The sequence below is a fragment of the Labrus bergylta genome, chromosome 1, assembly GCF_963930695.1.
Source record: "Labrus bergylta chromosome 1, fLabBer1.1, whole genome shotgun sequence".
Classification (NCBI taxonomy): domain Eukaryota; kingdom Metazoa; phylum Chordata; class Actinopteri; order Labriformes; family Labridae; genus Labrus; species Labrus bergylta.
The window spans coordinates 28212199-28231718 of record NC_089195.1 but is presented as its reverse complement, the minus strand read 5'-3'; the positions used below and the strand labels follow the sequence as shown (position 1 = coordinate 28231718).

The 19520-nt window shown below is 42.7% G+C and overlaps 1 protein-coding gene across 3 annotated transcripts in view; it reads left to right on the top strand.

The window, feature by feature from the left end:
* The window catches only part of rhbdl3 (rhomboid, veinlet-like 3 (Drosophila)), a 58131-nt gene that overhangs the window by 2093 nt on the left and 36518 nt on the right, over window positions 1-19520 (top strand). The gene's annotated exons all lie outside the window — the stretch shown is intronic.

The following is a 19520-nucleotide window of genomic DNA, read 5'->3' as shown; positions in this document are numbered from 1 at the left end:
GTTTTTTTTTGTGGTGATGGCCAGGTCTTCTGTTCTTCAGCCTCCGTTTGTGATTTAGGCTGATTAGACAAAAGTATTTTTAGATCACAATCGAGCCAAGTGCAGCTTTAAATGCTTTTCCTGCTGGGTACCGAACACAGAAGAAGATGCAGCCAGGGCCGCCTGCAGAGAGGAGAGAGCATCAGAGGGACCCCCATAATGCTATTAGGCTGATCCATAATCCTTGATGCATTGATCTATCGGTCAGGCAAATCTTGTAGGACACACACGCGAAAACACACACAAACACACACATTGTTGCAGCCGAGAACCCCCAGGAGAAGAGCAACACAGTCTGGCCCTTCATGCACGCAGCATGTTGGACTGGCAGACGGCAAACGGGCCCCTTGCTATCAAACACGCGCACACACACGATGCACGTACGCACACCCGCATACATAAACACTTCAGAATGCAGTATGTGGGGCTGCTGCAGCACCTGCCCACCCAGGGGCCCCCTACTTTCTCTGGGGGGTTTGTGTGTGTGTGTGTGTGTGTTTGTCTGCGGGATGTTAGCGGGGATGTTGAGGGTTGAATCGGAGGCTCGTGTCAGGGTCACTCTTTCAGGGGGACAACTGAGGTCCCATGGGTTGACGGGAAGGCTAGCTAGTGTGTGTGTGTGTGTGTGTGTGTGTGTGTGTGTGTGTGTGTGTGTGTGTGTGTGTGTGTGTGTGTGTATGAGTGATTGAGCATATTCTATGGACAGGCATTAAGAGGGCCTCTCAGTCCGCTGTCTTTAAACGTGCGGCACAGCTTTGAGTTTCCTCAAGTGGATGTCGGTCTTCAAAAAAAAAAGCGTTGGTTTGTCCAAAAAGGCGAGGTCGCCGCCCGGTCTGGCAGCTACAAATGTCCTTTCACTCTTTTATTCTCTTTTCCCTTCTTCCTCCTCACAATGAGTTGCTCCATTTGTCAAGGGAGTGACCTCGGAGACCCCCAGCTTTTGTGACGTGTCAAAGGAAAAGAAATGATGGGCCACTAAAACCAAGGAAGAGAAGGGTTTTTAAACCAGTCTGGCAACTTGTGTTATTGCAAGAGAGACAAAGGAGAATGAAAACAGAGTGACGTCTGGGATTTTATTTGTTTATTGCTAAGATACACAGAAACAGGTGACAGCAAGTGCATCTATGCATGTAAGTCCAGGATACGGGTTGCGCTGCTTTTTTCTTGGCAGCATTTGAGAGGGCAGAAGGAAAATGACCCAGCTACAAATGTCAAGGAATACGCCAGAACACAAAAGCCCACGCACTCCTGAAACATTTTAGAACATTTGTGGACAGGCTGCCCATGAAACCTTTTCTGAGTAGCCTGTTTACATATGCACCTCACAGTGGAAGACTTTGACTGTGGGACAGTAAAGGAGGTCTCAGGAGGTGGGACACGACTTCAATGGGACGACACAGAATTAGCAGATGAAGCGTGGAGTTTGACGTTATGATGACAGTTTTTGCCTTTCTATCAATGTTTATTTTTGACATATCCACAGTATTAACTGAAAAGTGGAGAAGAACATACTGAGGAGCTTTTACCTAACCCTAACCCTAACCCTCACCCCGGCTTCATGTGGAAATTTTACTTGGAGAGTCTGGCTGGAAACATAGGGTGAAGTAGGGGACGAAAATCTGTGTATTTGCGTTCACACATGCAAGTCTTGTGCGTGTGTGAAAAAGCCAACAAACTGAAGGCTGGACTAGGCAAGGGGTAACTATTGGCATCAGCGTAGATTCAGTCTCTCGTTTCTTCCTGTGTTGACCCAAGGACGCTTGGATTGAATGGAAAAAATACAAGTTGTCGTATGCTCCACATTTTTTTCCACTCTCAAAACTTGGGTTGTTCTTTCCTTAACAATCTTGCCACTTCATGAAAACTTGTATACAGAGCTTAGAAAGTCAGCGACTTAAGTCCTTTTTTAAAATTCCCATGAAAATCTTTTTGCAAACTAGCTTCTTTTAAGACTACTCCATTCCCATAGTTCCTGTAATCAACAATATGACATTCAGGCCGCTGGTTGTAACTTATTCAGTTGTATAAAATGTTCTTGTAAGTATAGGATATCTTCAGAATAAGATGTACAGAGGGGGGGAAAACAATGATGTATTTCTTATGTCAATCAAACTTCATTCCTTCCTCATCAAATGCGGCGCACATTCAAATCTATCCATAACTTCAGGGGATGTTACACAGCAGAGAAAAGACCGAATCATCTAGTCTCCCTTGTCTTTTTTTATGTGGCTTTCCTTAATTTTCTATAATGTAGTTCAGGCTGTGTACACAACCTTACCCATGATATCATTGCACCCTGCTCCCATGTGAACTCTGCACATACCGCTATCAATTTCTGGCTTTCAGAGCATCGGGGACAGGAATCAAAGTGCTGCGTCGCTCTGTTCGCTCTTCCCTCATACCCCTCTCTCCTTTCCCCGGAGAGGATTTTGTTGCCGTATAAGTGCTTTCCTCCTCGCTCTGCGTGCAGGAAGTAAGAGACCTCAGGATGCTTTAATTCTTGTTGCCCCATCGCCTGAAACAAACACGAGGACCAAACACAGACAGAAGCTAATATTTAATGAAGCAGAGGAGACGCTTTCAGGAGGATGACAGCTGCAGTGGCCTCTCTCCACCTCATAATCAGAGTCCCAGCCTCTGTTTGTCCTTTAAACACACACACCTATCTGAAAAGACTGATTACACACAGTGTGTATGTCATTAAAAAGAAGGAAAGGAGCCTGTTTTGGAGGATCCATCCCTTGCTGACTGATATGCTCACTAACCTGAATGTTGTTGTTTTTTTTTACAAGGATTTCTGGGGATTTGAGGATGGGCTGCAGTTTATGTACTAGATTTATCTGATAAACCGTATTAAGCATGTCTAGATTGGACCCCAAAATGAACCAAACATTCCTGTTTTAACTTAGAAAAGCACATCACTTGGATTTTCTTGAGTCTGGAGGAGCTAAATGGAACGTGTTTTGTAAGAATTCCCTGTTTTTTTTTTTATGTCTCAGGTTCACTTTTAAGAATTTTAAGAACCAGATTTTGCAGAAAGTGGATTATGAAGGGCTATCCCTACAGCACAGACACACTTTGTTATCTAGGCAAACCTGGGAATGCCCCCCTTAGATAACAAGTGCTCGTATTGCCTGAGATTGGAAGTCCCCAGGTGAACAGACTGAAACCTGGCTCAACTCAAAGTAGATGGAAGACTTGTAGAGACGAGACGTATACAAACCATTGACTTTGTGTGGTTTTTCTGTGCAATAGAATCATACTTTTTCTTTGATTGCTTGTCACTGCATATTGTGTGTCCCATGTTGTGACAGAAGACTAAAAGCATGAAGAGCGTCTGTGGACAGAAACATTACTTTGATTCCAGGCTTTGTATGTCCATGTGTGCGTGTAATAGATCTCTAGATGTGTCCCCAGTTTTTTTTTTAGTGTTGACAGCCTGCTCCCAACTGCATGCTTAAACGCCCCAAGCACGCGCCTGCAGGAGCTTAGAGATTAAACACTTTCACATGGCTGCATACTTTCCATGAAAGTGTTTCCCCCCCCCTTCATTTCTTGCTTGGTGGTAGAGAACAGCCCTTAAACGGAGCTATGATCCCCAACACATTACTGTAACTGCACATAAAAAAGTCTTTTTGATCTTTTAGGAATGTCTTATAGCCAGAGGGGCTTAAGTCGGTGCTATGCTGTTGTACTGAGCGTGCTGCATTATCTACATGGTACACATTTTGCAATCACACCAGTGCTTCTGAAACTGCCTTTAAATTTGGCTTGAATTAGTAAAGAATGTGAACGTAAACTCGAACGAACTGAACTGAACAGAACTAGTCCATTTGCAACTCCTAGACAAGAACATGAGTGACGCTCCCAGTCCGTGGTGCTCTGAGTTGCTGAGCACTGTTTGCCAAAGTCGAATAAGCGGCGTCCGACATAGCCTCGGTATGCTTTTCAAAGTAAAAGCCTGATCTGTTTTATTTCTACGATGAGTCTACCTGCGCTTCAGATGATGCTTTTTATTCTGAATTGTATCATGGGCCAGTTACTTAATGAACAAGTCACTTGCAGGTGGTTTAGCTATCTCCTGGGGTCCCTGCTAAATGTTTGTATTTTGACACAAAGTTTTGCCCTTAATATTTATGTGGAGAACCTCTTGGTAGCAGTGTCAAAAGTCCCCTAAATAACTAGCTTGCAACATAATACAACTTTGAGATGTAGGACTCAGATCCTGGGGATTCTTCAGGTTGTACTAGTGCTTTTAATACATCAACAGAAACTGCAGTTGCATGCAGGCGTTCTATACTTTTAGCTTTTTAATATTTACATGTGATCTGACGGAGGCATCCACTTTCATCTGGATGAAATTATAAAGTGTGTCTCAGGCTATATAGCTTTAAAAAATATCAGATCATGATCAAATGCATCAGAATGCAGGAAATTACATCTACTCTGTTCAAAAAAACTTTTGGGGGAAGATCCCCAGAACCCCAATTACATTTTCCCACCTACTTATTTGTATGCCTCTTATGCCCATGTGTACACAAAAAAACCCTTATTTGAGATTCCTGTGACTTTAACTTAGGTATTGACAGTGTGGTGTGTTGTTTGAAAAGCCCCGCTAGTGTCATTAATCAAAACAAATGAAATCAAATAGTGGGGTAGCCACCTGTTTGCCGGTGGGACTGGCGTTTCCCTGAGTTTCTGTCATGCGTTTCAATGAGCTTGTTAGTTAAACATTCAGTGGCCATGCCTGAGCGTAAAGGGAGGTCATTATTTAAAGTCTGTCTGTCTGGCAGAGCAGCCTCGCCTCATGGCAACGCACAGCTGGCACCTTCTATTCAGCATCCCCTCTCTGTTTTTTCTAAGTACTCTTCAAATGAATGGTCCACCGCCCAGGTAACTGGCACTTAATGGATGGGCCAACTGGGAACCCTCAGCTGCGTTTACTGGTGCATGGCAGGGGTAGCAGCAGCATGTCCTGCCATGCCCTGTCAGTTCTACCTACAGTAGAAGCAGCAGGAGGTTTAGACAATGAGATCATGACAGCAGTCACTGTTCAAAGAATTGGGTTAGGAAAACAATTGAAAGGAAACTGCACCAGATAAATGATAGACTATTAAAAGAGAGCTGGGTAACCTATAGAGGGGTAAATTTGACCTAAACCTCCTATGACTAAAGCATTTCTTCTCAATGCTTTCTTCACTATTTTCCCTCCTAAAAAATGCTTTTTTTTTTTTTTTTTGCCATCAGTTTCGGTGTCTGCCTTGCATTTCTCTCCTCTTTGATCTCCATACTGATGTGCTCATCAGCCTAATTGCCATTGACACATTCACAGATGGTGGGGTCACAGTCTGCTGACCTGTTCGTCTAACTACAGCAGTGATTGACACCAGCTGAGTCATGGAGATAACTCGCCCACCGTTTCTGCTGTTCTCAGACTACTTTGACTAGAAAGGAGCGGCTCCCCCTCGTCCAAAAAAAATGTTCCTCCTGGGATGTCTCGTGGTGATGAAATAACAGAGAGAGCCTTTAAACAATTTTCATTGAAAGATGTAATCAGAGCTCATCTTCCCTCGCCCCTCTGCCTCTCCCCCCCCGCTCAGCTCTAAATAGATTTCCTTAATGAAAGGCACAGTTCCAGTTGGCAGAGTGTGAAAACAGTTGCTGCTTTAATGCAGAAGAGGTAAAAAATAGCTGCTGTGCCTGTCGATCTGTAAATGGAAGAACGAAGACATGATGGTTTACCCGTAATTGGCTGCTTTATGCAAACTCATAGCAGCAGTGTCATGAAATCGAAGCGTGATGATTGATCAGATCAAACAACCTCCAGATGCTTTCTGCTCGCTGAGTGCATCCTGTATGTTTGGCCTAAAAATGTGAATCCATTACTGGAGGTCAGGGGGGGGGCCAGTGGAAGTGACAGCACAAACCCCCTGCTGAGTGAGCGTGTATGTGTGTGTGTGTGTGTGTGTGTGTGTGTGTGACGGAGGCTGGGTTTGCCTGCTGCCTTTTAGGACCATTGTGAATATTGGTGGAGCTCCAACACATATTAGACCTGATTTTTCTGCTTTTAGCTCCCCTTTCATGTCCCATCTCTCTTTCTCTCCGTCTCTCATCCGTCTGTTCTGAAGTCTGAATCCTCATAACAGTTAATGGAGGGCAGCACAGACGTGAGGAGGAATCAGTCTCAGTCTGCTCATCAATGCTTTCATCTCGTCTTTTCTCATTGGCTCTTTGCAGAGGTGACAGCCATGATCATAAACTTATATATATACATATAAGTAAACGGCTCAAATAATGAAGGACTCTGGAAGAAAAAATAAGAGTTGTATGAAGGAGCTTACTGTAAGAATTTGTCAAATTCATGTTTCAGTCACAGCAGTTAAAACAAAAAAAAAACATCCCTTCATGTTTTGGTCTTTATTATGATACAGGCGTAGATGTCTTTTGGAGTGTGGTCACATGAGGTGAGCTATATGTAATACATACATTAGATCAAGGAAGTCAAAACTTTTGATACTTTGGTTCTTTTGGACACCATGTGTTTTAAAACGTTAAAATCTCTCTTATTTTGCTGATCGATTGTATTAAAAAGAACTTCAGATTGTGAGTCGTGTTTTGAACCCAAACTGCTTTCAAGAGAGAGAGAGAGAGAGAGAGGGACATCTTAACTGCACAAATACATTGACAACATTTTGGTACAGTAACACTGAAAATGTATTACGTGTAATCTAGACAGTGGGATTGATCTTGCTTTGGATTATTGGTATTTTAAAAACACGATTATAACCCATATTGTGCTCCTAGGACTTGTGAATGTAGTTGCTGAGGTTTCAAAACAGTTATTGATATCATATCATTTTTATTCATATCATACCTAACTTAAAATTCTGGTATTGTTAAAACCCAGTGGATAACAGTCAGCTGGTCCCTGGTTGGACAAGTCGACTGAAGTTCCTTTAATGGGAGCTTGTCTATGTACCGCTGCAGACGGGGTCTTGAGAAGCGAGTATGTTAGCCTCCTTTATGTAAAACAACATTTCATTTTCAGTGTATGCTAACTTTGTGGACTGTTGTATCCTCTCCTGTGGACTACTGTAGCTCCTTTTATGCAGCTTGTTCATGACAGGACTGGTACACCTACAATAGTGCTGCTAATCCAGATGTGCCACCAAGCAGCTCTGCACAGTACTGTGGGCATTATTTGATTATATGATCGGGGATATTTGTCTATGAAGATATTTGTCTCCCTGATATCTCATTAAAGAAGTATAAGAACTTACTCCCCACACTCTGACAATGCATACAGAATGAGTGATGCTTTAATATAAAGTTATTATGTACTTGAAGCATTATTTGATAGGGTATTCAGATCCTCTGCTATCAGTTCACGCTACAGAAGCATTTTTGGATAAAACAGCACATCTCGACAGAACACCGGCATAGGAGGTATAGAGGCGTAACGGAGGTGAATCAGCACCTTCAAAAACAGCGTGGCCAGCAGGACAGAGCCACACTGTGAGAGTGTGTGTGTGTGTGTGTGTGTGTGTGTGTGTGTGGCATCAATATGGCGGCGCTGTGTGGCTCAGGGTAAAAGTATGATGTCACAGTGATGTCAGAGCTTTGTTACACTGTCGTAAAGGAACCAAACAGTTTCTAAGCTGACTCAATCATGTAACTTCTTCATGACCGTGATTAGTCAACAACGTTGGACTTTTATATTGAGAGATCAGCTATGTTAAGATTCAAGGATTTTAATATGTAGGGCTAAGGAGGAAAGCCTAAGACTAGGCCTGAGGTATCACACTGCCTAAATACCTCGCTCACTCCAATAGCTGACCTGTTTATCGAAAGTGTGGGCTTTTTAGAGGATGGAAAAGCTCAAACGTGGACAGAATTGGTCAGCCCAAGGTTTACGTGTGGTCAAAATGAACTAACTGAACTATTTTCTGTCTCAAACCTTGGAGCTTGGGCGGGTTAAAAGCCTGCTGATGGGCCTGCCAAGATAACCTTCATTTTTACATTCTTAATCTTGATTTTATAGTGTTGTACTTTGTTGCAATCCCTGCCTACCTTTTCCACGTCAATACGCCTGATGAATCAGTTTGCAAAATGGAAGTGATTGTGTGCCAGTTGGTTTAAAAAAAAACAACAACTGGAATTCAAATTTTAAAAAGTGTGAAGGTCAGAGGGTTCCCAATTCTGTCCAAGCATTGCAACACTTTCATTGTGGATGTCCTTCCACATTGTATCATTTAGTCTTTTATTTTGGGTCTACGCGTTGAAAAATGTCTCTCTTACCTTCAACTTACCCGACAACCAAACTGCTTCCAGCTTCCTATTTCAGTCTGTCAGTCTGATCCTCCGGGGATCAAAGACACAGTGCAGGTGCATTCTTTCCTTATGGCTGGATCTGTGAAACCTTCCCACAGGTTACGGTTACAGAGCTGTTTGACAGAGTGACGCGCTGCCAATGACCCATTACACCGACACCTGAGGGCTTGTGTGTGTGTGGTTGTGTGTGACGACTTGTTACTCGTGTGTTTTTATAGTGAGCGCTCTCGGAAACACAGTCGGAGAGTATCTGTGTTTTGTCACAAAGTGTAAAGTCGCCAGGGAGATAAAATCATACACACGAGTACATGTTTTGACAAATTCCTTCGCCTAAGGTCATGCAGGTCCACAGTGAAGCCTGACCGGTGCACTGTTAACACGGGTACAATAACCGTGTGTTTGCTGTGTACAGCTGTTTGTTTCTGTGTCTTCAGTCAAGCGCTTCCAATTAGGGGAACGTTACAGACCAAGTGTAAACCCAGCCAACTCTTTCATTCCCTGCTGTTCTCCCTTTTGGAGGAAAAGTTGAGTCTTTACCCACAGACAGATGGCCACGTTGACGACCACCTCAAACCAAATCTGACATCTACCAGCGCAGACATTTATGCCTGTGTGCTAGATTCACGATGCCAGCTCCACTGCTTGGATTTGAACTCTAAATTGTTTGCCTGCTGTCGGATCACTTTGTCTTGCTCCGTGCTCAGCTGTGCGTGAAGCACTGTTCAATCAAGCCGCCTCACCGGCTTCACCCCGCTTATTTATCCTTCTCTCTGGAGAGTGTGAAGTGAAGTCGAGGCAGACTGCGGTGTAGACGAGATAATGTGAGACACTCATAATTCAAAGGTAAAGGCTTTTTTTTTTTTTTCTCCAGCTTTTTCCGACGCCCACGCTAAACCTGTAGCTAAAGACTTTAGGTTGCAGTTCACAGCTGCTGCTCCCTCTGGATTCAACAACTTTCTCTGTTCAGGTTTTACGTCATCTGTTTTATCTCATATCATTCCGTAGAAGATACCTTTTAAAGGCATCAGTACAACCCTGTGCTTTTTCTCTCGTCTGTCTTTCCTCTGCGTCGGCATCTCTGGCTTTTTTATTATCCTGACATCTTCCCAGAAGCTTACAGTTTCCCTTCAACCTGCAGAAAGCAGTGTCTCATTACTCGACATTTCATTTCGAGCAATTAGAAGAATGTACACTCTGAAAGGTGTGGTCCCTGTCAGCTTTGAGCCTGTGACACACTATGATCACGACTGTTACCTTTCTTATAGAAGTCGGTCTCTCTGTGCAGCTCTGCATGATACGTCTCTGTATGACAAGTGCACATGTGGCTTCCCTCAGACTCTCTGGGTTGTCCCAGTTTTTAAGCTCAGAGGGCCTAAAAATGGTGAGAGGAAAATCACTGTTTACATTTTAGTGTGGATAAACAGCTCACAATGATTCATGTTTTAAAGACACATGATTTTATTTCTGCTTTAGCAGGTTAAAATGTGTTTATGTTTACCAAGAGAAGTGTATACAGTGATACACACGCTGAACTTTATGTTTGGGGCTATTTATTCCAAAGTAGTCAGTAATCTTACTTATGTTGAAGCTCCTGTGAGGAATTTTCAGTTCGCTTTGACTTTTGCACCCTTATTGGACAAGGAGGTGCCTCTTATCGCTTCACTGATTTTGCATGCAGTGTATTTAACAGAAAAATCTCATCGTTCACAGTTAACTGTATCACTCATCAGAGCTCCGGAAAGCGTAGCAGTTATGACGCACGCCCCATGTACAGAGGCTGTAGTCTTCGTCGCAGCGGCCGTGACCTCTGCCCTTTGCTGAATGTCACCCCCCACTCTCTCCTCCCAACATTTCCTCTCCAGCTGCCCTGTCCAATAAAGGCAAAAATGGCTCAGAAAAAAAATCACTTTAAAAATGGAGAATCTTTGCCATGGAAAAACGTAAACAAAGGCTGTTTCTTCAGCATGCTGTGATTTACCATGACACTTACCCAGTGCCATACATTTTCAGGCATTAAAAATAAATATTTGTCTGTTTTATAACCAGCTAAAAACTCCTCACAGGAGAGTTCAACTGGATGATGCTCATCAACATTTGATTTTTTTTTTTAGCTCTGGGATTCTAATGTTGGCAATAATTTCAAGAAAATTGTTAGCATTAGGAATCGCAACAGACTGCAGTGTTTTGCAGCTATTTACACTACTGTACACTCCTGTACAAAGCATGGACTTTAAAGAAGGCCCAGTCACTCCTGGCTGATCACAGTCATCCTTTCTTAACAGACTTAAAGTTGTTTACATCCGGCCTTAGACTCAGCCTGCAAGCATGCAAGACTGGGGGGGACGACACATTTGCTGTTGGCTTTTTAAAATAAATTAATTGTATTTTTCTATATTTATTGTCCATCACTTTTAGAATTTGTTCTCACAGGGATATTAAAGAAAAACCTTAACCTTATGATAAATATTTTTTCTCAGGGACTCAGGGAAAACACATCACAGCTTCAAGAAAAAAGTAGCTTTTTAATTGTAATTTTGAGAAGAACTGATATTATTACAGATTTGTACAGATTGTAATAAGCAGAATGAAAATGGTTACAGTAGTGATTACGACAGCACTGATGGAGCTCATAATGAAAGTTACGGAATATGTAGTCCCATGTGCTAATAATACTAGTAATCGTCCTCCATCTATTATATAATGTCAACCTTAACTTTGCATCCTCTGCACTTTGCAAAGTGCAGAGGATGGAATAAAGTAGTATATGTTTGTACTGTATGTTTACGTTAAGTAGATTCAAAGACAGTGAGCACAACAAAAGCGTTCTCCTATTTTGGATGTCCTCCCTGTTTTGCTGTTGTCATGGCATCCTGGCCCGGCCTTGCCCAGCCTGGCTCGCTCAGCAGATGCCCAAGGTGAGTGGCAGTGCTTAGCTTTCACCCAGATCTCCGGTCCAGTCCTGTCCCCTCCGTGTCGTCTTACAGGGCATCGCTGCCAAAGCCTAGTGGCAGGGCAAAAAGTGCTGGAGAGGCAAACTGTGACAAGGAGAAACCACATGATGCGATACCACACACACACACACAAAAAAAAAACAGACCAAGAGGAAAAAACAACATTTTTGACCCTGTGCTCTCTCCTTTAATGAGTTTGTTTTAAGCATACTGGTGGTCTTTGTTTCAAAAAGAGGTTAAAACAAAGCTTAGTCAGAACATGGATGTTTCAGTGTTTGAAAAACTAGAATATGATTCATTAATTAAAGCTCATGCCACAACAGGTAAAGGTCTGAGGAGATTCTGCGATTCTGAAGATTCAACACTATTGGCTTATTTTTCCCCAAAATGGACTTTTTCTTTTGTGCAGAAAGTAGTTTAGTGAAGAGATAAAAAAAAGAGACTGTGGAGTAAATTGTCACAGGCCTTCAGGCTTTAGATCAAATGTAGTGACACTTGCTCATTTCATGGTCGAGCTGGTCGGACTCTTGGCGAGGAATACTGAGGGGAAAATAATCTCACCTTGGAAGTAAGAATGCTCTGATGCTCCATTGCAGGCAACTCATTTGTATCATTTGCAGGAGGCCAAGGATTGCTTTTGTACTCGGGGTTGAACCTGATTGGGTGTTAATTTGCTGAACAACAATTTTTAAATTTGCTTAATAAAGCACATTGCATTTAAAGGGGAAGGTCACATGCAATCAGCTAAATAAGGTCATTGTCAGCGCTGATTTTTGTTCATCCTATCAGACTGGAGCGTCAATACTTCAAAGCAATTAACATTGACTGAATAGTTTGCGTTTGTTGTTGTGTTGAGATGCTCGAGATTCTTAATTAATATATCAGGGTTTCCATAGAACTGGGATGTCAAATTAAATTGTAGTCAAAAGCTGTTATAGTGAGTATATCAGTTAAATCAGTTTTGTTTATCAAGCCCATCGTCACATTTTTGACTTGCTTTCTACACCTTTTTCTTTGGTTTCAATTAGGGGTCGACCCAATCGGGAGCCGACAATCTGCATTTGCCCGATTATCTGTATCATTTTATTTTAATGATGGCTAAGTAGAAAGGAAACTAAGTTCTGTTTGTCTCTCTCAAAACTTCCTCAGAATCTTTCACAGCCCCGAGATCTTCTTGCCAGCAATGATGCAAGTGGGATTTAAGCTTGTTTGTTACTCTTTCCAGCCCTTGTATTATATATATATGTATGTTATATCTCTCTGTACTGTAGGGGAGTAAAACAATTGTATTTATCTAATCTTTTAGTTCTTACATTTAAAACTTTAGGGGTGGCTTGTTGGACATGTTAGATGACAGAGAAGCTGCGCACCTTTTATTTCTCTATATTTAAAAGTGGTTTTCATTCTGGGTCAATCCCTTTGCAAACAGAGAATCATTGATTTGATGATGACTGTGGTCATGTTACCTTCAAATAGAGGTTTGGTCATTGAATGCCACTGTGTCCTTGATGCATTTCGGAGCTGTCGCATTTCACTTTACATTTCAGATATCTGCTTGGAATCAGGTTACTCAAACTGCATGTTAGTGGTAATCGTAAAAACAGGGCCATGGAGGGCCTCCAGGCTGTCCTGACCATCATGGCCTCATGTCTAATAGAAGTCTGTGCAGAGTTTTAGGGGCAGGCTGGGGAAATAGTTTTATGTGTGGCTGGGTTTATTGCCGCCACAGTTGCAGATACAGCAGCTCATCAGAGTGCCTGTCATGGTTTGGCACTGAGGGTGTCATTATGATAAGAATGATCTCCTTCAAGGGAAACAGCTGCCAAGGTAGTGATAAGTTACAGTTCTATTACAGGTGGAATACGTATCCATTTGTCACTTCTACTTTTTTAATGGAGTATATTTGCAACAGTGTTTAGGTTGGCACAATTATTACGTTTGTTTATTTGGAACCTGGATATTTTGTAAAGGTCTGTAGCGGTAAATAATTTGTATATTTGTGTTTTCTCTGTGAACTTTCATGAAACCGCGCTGTGTTTCCGTGGATATTTTTTTTTGTGTGGTATTTTTCCGTCTAAATGTCAGCAGAGTCCACAGTTCACTTCATTATCTCGACTGTCACCGCAGAGCTCATTAATCTTCAGCCTCTCTTAAGCCTAAACAAGAGCTGCGAGTTGTAGAGATATTGTCTTTGAGACTCGGATCCCATTCGTCAAAAAAAAAAAAAGAAACAATGGAAGGAGTGTTAAGTTATTTCACTTCCTCTGCCTCTGACGCTGACTTTTCCTTCAAACTTTATTTAAACAAGACGGGGAAGTCCATGAATTAAGTTCTGTTTAATGCAGTCTAAGAGATCATGTTCAAGTTATTCCAGCCTTGCTCTAACGATCGAGAGATGATTTCTGGCTCGAATATCATCTTTGATTCCTCCATCTTTTATGTGTCGCTTGGTGAATGTTGTTTTCTTTGGACAGGGCCAAGCTCGGTGTTTCCCTATGATTCAAGTCTTCTGTTTTATTCCTTTAAACACAAGAAAAATAAGGAAACCATTCAATCTTCTGAATTGTTGGGACTTTCATGAGGATGAAATGAGGAGTGTACCATTTCAGGGGACGTATCCTTTAGTAAAGACCCACCCCGCGTAGCCTGTGTAGTCCAGGCCAAACTGAATATGACGGTTTGGTTTACAGAAGATTTCCTGTTTGCATCACCAGCTGTTCCTGTCTTACCCTATTGTTACTAATTGCCGCTACTGTCGCCTAGCAACCTCAACAGCTGCACCAGAACTAGTTGATATAACAAAGGTCACGTAACATAAGGTTAAAAAAAAAGTTTCAAGGACACTATTGTTTGTTTTTTTTTGTTTTAAAAATTTGTATCGCTTGCTTTTTTATTATTATTTTTTAAAAGTGTAATCGCCACTTACTTGGAACATTGTATGAATCAGAGAGCAATGAATCTTGACATATGTCAGGTCATGAAGGATGCACTGGATGCTTCCTTTGTGGCCCGGGAAAAGAAGGATACATTTGTCAAATGCGCTTGGAGGAGCTTTCGATTCGAGACAGAGTTAAATGCACTACTTTGACGCACACAGTCTCAAAATGTGCCCTTCAAAAGGATGCAGCCCCTGAGACGCTGCTAACATCTGGGCCTCTCCTTTAGCACCTTGAATTGCCTGTTCTTCTGAACATTTCTTTTTTTGCCTACTCTAGTAACACCGTTTGAAAGAACCTCTCTCTCGCCTTAAAAGGAGAGGGGAGCTGGTCGTATTGAGAGCAGCGATTGGTTGCTTGCTTGCTGACCTCTGAGGATTATGGGAATAGGATTATGAAGTAGAGGGAGCCCGTGTGGGGCTTTCCACCACCACCAAGGAAGAGGAAACAGCTGACAGGCTTGCAGCCTGATTTTAGGCTATTGTTGAAATCAGAAGTTCCCCAAAACAGGCCAGAAAATACAACGTCAGTGGTGTAAGACTGCATTTGTTGTCCAAAATGTCTTTTACTTATCTGTCTGTTGGAGGAGGGATTCTTGTTAAAGATTGACAGACAGTTTGAAGGGTCCCACCCGACCCAGATGGCAGACCCCCGCTATAGCATTCCCATTGCACCCCTTGCTCCCTCCTTTTTTTTTTTTTTTTTTTTTATTATCTCCTTTCTTCTCAAGATTGGGAGAAAATAAGTCTGTAGCAGCCTCCCATGGGTGCAGCCTCAGCCTCGGGTCCATTTGCCCACTATTAGAGATCATAAATCTCTGTGGTGAAAGGAGTGGCTGCCATTGGTGGTGCAGGGTTTTTGATGCTGTTCTGGGGGGGGGGGGGGGGGGGGGGGGGGGGTTGACCTCAGGGCAGGCCTGCAGCAGAAGCAGGGACTGAATAGGAGAAAAAAGACAGCCAGTGGCAGCGGCCGGCTCGTTAAACAAATGTTTCTCCCTCCTTTATGTTCCCCTTCCTTGAAGAGCTGCTGAATGTACAGAGCAGGGACCGGGTGTTTGATAGAGGGCTTGGCCGGCTGGTAATGAAGGGTTCTCACCTCTGTGTAAATGGGAGGTTTGGGGGGAAAAGGTCACCGATCTCTGTCTTTGTCACCGTTCTGACCCGCCTTTGCCCTATGTTTGAGTGACACGGATACTCCATCACACCTTTGTGTGTGTGTGTGTCTGTGTGTGTGTGTGTGTTAGTCTTATTATGTCACTTAGAAAAGAGAGTTCATGACATTTTAGTGTCTCAGTGGTTGACCCGCAGTGTTTAAGCTTTTTCTCCTTGGTTGTTTGTGCGTCTTGAATCTGAGTCTTATTTGTTTGTGTTTGTCAGTGAGTGAGAATAACATATATGCTTCTCTCCAGTGTGAAAGCTTTCACAAGCAGCGACAAGGGGTAAAGTGTTTATCTGGACACATGTTTAGACAGCCTGCGGAGGGCCATTTTGCTGTCTGCTACAATCCCCTCTGCTTCTGGAGACACGCTGGGGGCAGTACAGCTCTCTCCATCTCTTTATTAAGACTGCCCCCCCCCCCCCCCCCCCCCCGACCCCTCGCCCATTTTAAACTATACGGTCTGTCTTGTTCCATTTGTCCTCCTGTCGCACAAAATCAAACCATGTCCACCTTAATGCGGACAATTTAAAAAAAACTCCTTTTTCTATCTGTTGGTCCCATAGGCTTCTGTAAGTCTCATAGAGCAAACAGTCCCAGAGGAGGGAGCTGGTCTACTGTCTGACCATATGGAGGAGCGGTGCAATGGATCACTTTTTCTTTATTCTTTAAAAATCAGGGTACAAAAAAGCAGCATAATTTCATTTACACGGTTTCTTAACCCCCTGCAAAGTGCATCAACTTTACAAAAAAAACCAGAACTATTTAGGTGAATCTCAAGTTTGCTGTAATCCGCTGAAACAAGTTTTTTTGTTTTATGAGCTTTGACAGTGTTGAAAAATTACAATGATATGCACAACTTTCTTTTAGCCGATGTGTTTGTCTTTGCAGAGGCTGCTACTGCAGTGCACCTGTTGTGTGAGTCCAAAGACTGTATGAAACATGGACATAGTCTCAGTGACGTCAGCCATTGGTTTCTAAAGCCTAGTTTTGAAGCCCAACCATGGGGATCGCCATGTTGGAAAAATATTTCGAAGAGGGCCAGCTTTACACTGGAGGAGTGGCCTTTTTATTTTGTTAATACGTGTGTTTTTTTTCTCTGTTTGCCTTTTAGTTTCTCCTTGTTTGTTTGTTCTCCTCGTTAGAGGGGGACCGGCCATTAGCCCCTTCCACAGCCTCAACCTCGACTCAACTCACTTTTCTCACCTTTTTTTTTTACACTTGATATGTAAAAAAAAAAAAAAAAAAGAAAGATTTTTAGGGGCCGTGATGGCCGAGTTGTTGTTTTTCACGACTCATGTACAGGCTGTAGTCCTTGAAGCAGATGGCTCAGATTAGGGTCCAACCTGTGCCTGCTTGCCTGCCTGTCATTACTCACTCTCTCTCCCCCAGTTTCTGACTGTTCACTGTCATTTTTGCGATTCAATCTCCATGTTAATTAACGAAAGCATCAACATATTTTTACCTAAAACTACCAGAGCAAAAGTGGAAAGTAGCGGTAGTCCGTTTAAATTTACATACAGGTTAACGTCACTGCTGCAGTTTTCCCCCTTTCATGGAGAAAGTCAGAGCTAGGTATTGCAGCTTTTATTCTAGTCCTATAGCATCCGAAGTCTGTATGATGAACAATCTTGCAGTGTTTTATATTGCATCATCTGTCAAATGGAAGCCCTGATGATATTCTGATTGGATTTTTTTCTCTCCTCCAGACCTGCTCCTCTGACTGGGATCACATTAGAAACCCACAGGGGAATATGGTTTTAAAGTTTAGAGACCGAGTTTTGTTCAGGGAAAAATAGACTCTGTGTAATAACAGTGCAGCGAAGTGTGTGTGTGTGTGTGTGTGTGTGTGTAACATGTGGTCCTTAGTAATACAGCTCAGTGGCTGTCAGTGGAGTCAGCGGCTGTGATGTGAATAAGTAGAGATGTTATCTGGGAGAGATTCGATATGCGGTGCTATTCGATTAAGGCTAGTGATACTGTGTTTCCTCAAAACATTTGTTTGAAGTGACGCCAGGGAGAATTTACATTGTTCTAAGGTATTTGGTCAAGACAGTGTTTAAGAAATTCTGTATTAGACCTTAATAATTCAAGGACGGCTGTGTTAGTGATAAAAATTGATGAAAAATTAGACGAAAAGTTGCTCATTTCAACACCTTCAGCAGAAACTTCTAACATGAGGTCTGCAATGACCCTCAAGTTCCAAGATATTTCATCTCTCCTGACATCTCTGACACCTCTAAGTGTCCATGACAAAGACAAGAGAAGAGTGCGCTCTCAGTAAAGTAGACAGAGCTCACTCAGTCTGATTGCAGCTCTGATATCACCTAAGGCTTTGCTAAAACGAGGCAATGATCTCAATCGCTGTTAAATTGCCTGCATGCACACATGGAATTTAATGATGACTCTGAGATAAGAAATTTGACGTCTCGCTAATCCAAGGTTTCTTTATGTGATCGAAAGTGGATTTCTGCAGCGGTACCGTTGTACCTTGAAGGATTAATAATTCTTAAAACACTCTATTCAGCGAGGATTTCCTCCTTCAGTCTCAAGAAGATGAAGCATGAATATTAATCAGGGTCGCATGCTGTTAAAGTGTGCCTGTGGGCAGACATGAGGGGTTATTGAAGCTGAAACTGCTCCTGTGATTAAAATGTAATTTACCTGTTGAATCGGTGTTTGCAAATGAAGTAACTGCAGCTGCTCATGTCTTAGTGTGAAGTGTGCATGATCATGCGGTCTATCTGTGTGCTTCAGGTCCATGACAGACACCTGACCACGTATCGCGCCCCGTTGTGTGTGCCTGCATATGTGTGTGTGTGTGTGTGTGTGTGTGTGTGTGTGTGTGTGTGTGTGTGTGTGTGTGTGTGTGTGTGTATTCACATATGCCCACTAAAGACATCTTCACACCGACCAACGTTGCCTGGTTACAGGCCAGTTGGCAAGGAAACGGTGACGGCCCATACTCATTTTGTGATGGCCTCAGACGACCGTGTGTGTGTGTGTGTGTGTGTGTGTGTGTGTGTGTGTGTGTGTGTGTGTGTGTGTGTGTGTGTGTGTGTGTGTGTGTGTGTGTGTGTGTGTGTGTGTGTGTGTGTGTGTGTGTGTGTGTGTGTGTGTGTGTGTGTGTGTGTGTGTGTGTGTGTGTGTGTGTGTGTGGGTAAGTGTGTGTAGGGATGTGTGGGAAATGAGTGAGAGTTTCTGATGTGTCAAGTCAGTCAGGTGACCCAGCTTTCTGATCATAAGCCTGACGGACACAGCGTCGGTCAGTCATCCCTGCAGCCAGAGTGAAACACACTTCTGTGAAAAAACACAGACACCATGAGCTATGAGGTGAACTACCTGCAACATTTTGAACCACATCGGGACGTGCAGTATAGAAATAGATCTTTCTTTCTTCTATCATGCACTGTTGGGTTTAAAGCAGAGAATTAGGGATGTGCAGGATAAGCAGACTAAACGATTTAACGTCATCACCCTTGTGTGTTACGCATGTTGTGTGTAAGCTGTAATGCACCCTCCCTCCAATAGCGGGAGCTGTAGCTCCAGTTAAGTGCCGCTGCCGTTCTGTCATAATGGTCAACTATCATGATGTAAACCAGCACAAATGTTGGACAGAATTTTTTGTTTCCTATGCTTAACCAGCACAGGCGTGTGGATATTAACCTTCAAGAAGGACTGAAGGTCGTGCTAACTAACGTTAGCCACACTAAATTGATTTACCTGCAGATGCTGTCATCTGTGCCTAGTATGGATTCAACAATATCAAAACCTCATGACACGATAATATCACAATAACAAGATGTTGTAAACTTTAGTTTTGTCGACTAGTCTGAATTTAAAATAACATTTTAGTGACAGGGAAATAGTCGCAAGAAACATCCCAAGAATTAATTCATATCAGCCGGCTTTGCACTATTGAGAAACTCTTCTTTCTTGCCATTGTGTGTTTTTAAGGAGTACAACACTAAAGCAGAAGAAAACTGAATTTGTTTTGCATATAGATGAGCACAACAGTGCAACAGTTCTGAAGATTGATCTTGGTCTCCGAATGTGGGATGCTTGTAGTGAGAATCGACTGCTTTTTCGTTAAACAAAACAAGAACCA